Source organism: Drosophila mauritiana, unplaced genomic scaffold (genome assembly GCF_004382145.1).
Source record: "Drosophila mauritiana strain mau12 unplaced genomic scaffold, ASM438214v1 Y_20, whole genome shotgun sequence".
Taxonomy (NCBI): domain Eukaryota; kingdom Metazoa; phylum Arthropoda; class Insecta; order Diptera; family Drosophilidae; genus Drosophila; species Drosophila mauritiana.
This window is the reverse complement of record NW_022881566.1, coordinates 63951-66508: the sequence shown is the minus strand read 5'-3', so window position 1 is coordinate 66508 and position 2558 is coordinate 63951.

Below are 2558 nucleotides of genomic sequence, written 5' to 3'. Positions count from 1 at the left end.
GTAGAAGATAAAGTTTTATTAAGAAATGAAGTAAATATGCGGCACTCTATAAGATAGAAAAGATATAAGAATGAGAAAACATAACAATATACAACAATAAAAATAAAAAGCAAATAGTACATAAAGATCGACTAAAAATTTTTTAATCATAAATGACGTCATGATTTAATACAAAAATCCTTATAATAATGGAAAAATAAAATTTTAAAAATAATACAATCTGTGCTAGAAGCAGGTACGTGCACAACTCTGGATTCTGCCATAGGTGCGTACATAAGAACTAGCACTAGAGTAACTGGAAATGTGAATCATGTAATGTATTCAAAGAGAGGTTACTCTAACAGAGGCCAAGGTTATAGAGGTAATGGTCGCGGCAGAGGCAATTGCCATTACAATAACCGATACAACAAAAATAATTACAATTACGGAAATAACGGTAACCAAAATAATGGTAACAATGATAGAGGCCGTGGCTACTCAAATAGAGGAAGCCGAAACAATCAGAATCGAAATAATAACAATAATAATGCTTGTGTGAGAGTAACCCAAAATAATTCGGGAAACTCGCAACAACCCTCAGATACAAGGCAATAAATAAAGCTCATGTACATTCAATCAATCTAAGTATAAATATGTATATTCATTACATTTGAAAAGAAAGAGATAAACTTTCTTAATTGACACAGATGCAGATATTTTAATAGTAAAAGAAGAAGCCGACTACTTCAACAATATATAAGATGACAGTATAATAAATATTCAAGGCATAAGCCAAGAGAATATTGAATCCAAGGGCTTAAAGCTACAAACAGATAAATATATAATTTCTTACAATTATCATATTGATTAACAATATTCAATATTAACAATGTCACATAAAAAAATTTAACTGCCAATAAGACTTAAAAACAAAAGAAGATTGGTTTATAAACGACCCAATAATTTAAAATTTTCGATTTATGTTCCAATAACATACAACTCCGGTAATAATAGAATATTATTACCAGGGAGATCACAAGTTGTCCGAAAAATCAATATAACTTCAATTGAAGATACAAATATATTAATCCCAAACCAAGAAATAGAAACAGGTATTTATATAGCGAATTCCATTTCAACATCAATGATGTTTATGTCCGAATTTTAATTAACATTACATTATACTACACTACATTACATTAACATTATACTAATAAACTAGTAGATGCAAACAACTAAATATACGAGCCATTTTTAAACTATGATGTGGTTCAACAAAATAAAACTGTCATGTCTAAATTGTCAACAAATTTCCCACCACAATTCAGAACCCAACACAACCAATATCGGCTAATAATCAGACAAGCAAAGATTGAGATTGAAAGATGACGAGCCAGTATATTTTAAAAATTATAGAAATCCTCATAGTCAAAAAGACGAAATTCAAGAACAAATACAAAAATTGATCAATTATAAAATAGTCGAACCATTAGTATTAAAATAGTCCATTACTATTAGTACCGAAAAAATCTCTTCCAAACTCAGATAAAAAGATATGGAGTTTAGTAATTGACTATCGTCAGATCAATAAAAATCTGTTGTTTTTTTTTAAATTTAAAAACGAAACTTACTTTAGTAAAGAATTTTGTATTACAACAGATGCTAGCAAAATGGCATGTGTCGCAGTTTTATCTCAAGACCACAATGGCCACCAAGTTCCAGTTGCATACGCATATAGATCATTTACTAAGGGCGAGAGTAATAAAACTACTACTGAGCAGGAATTAGCAGCGATACATTGGGAAATAACTTCAATCCCTATATTTATGCTGAACATTTTACAGTCAAAATTGATCATAGAACACCCACCCAATTACTTATCCTGAATCAAAATTGACTCGTATAAGACTTGAACTAGAGGAATGTAATTTGTACCGTAGAGTATCTGAGTGTTAAAAAAAACTATGTTGCTGATGCTTTATCAAGAATAACCATCAAAGAATTAAAAGGTATAACCGGAAATATTATGAAAGTAACTACAAGATTACAAAGTAGACAAAAATCCTGCGCAGAAGAAACAAACAAATCTGAACTGCATACGCAATCAATAGAAAAAGCTTCAATGCCCAACGTATACCAAGTCATCAATAATGACGAGGTACGAAAAGTAGTGACCTGGGATTTCAAAAACCTTGGCCAAGGTCAAAAGACATTATTTTTGGAAAGGTATGTCTAAACAAATAAAAGACTACATTACAAAATGTCAAAAATGCCAGAAAGCGAAAATAACAAAGCTTACAAAGATCCCATGACCTTGACTGAAAGCCCTGAACATGATTTTCACAGAGTGATGGTGGACTCTATAGGTCCTTTACCCAAGTCGGAAAATAGCAACGAATATGCCTTCACTCTCATTTGTGACTTAACTAAATATTTAGTTGCAATTCCCATACCGAATAAAACCGCAACAACAGTCGCTAAAGCAATTTTCGAATTTTTTATTCTTACTTACGGTCCAATGAAGACGTTCATTACGGACATGGGTACAGAGTATAAGAATTCGATAATCGCAGACCTAT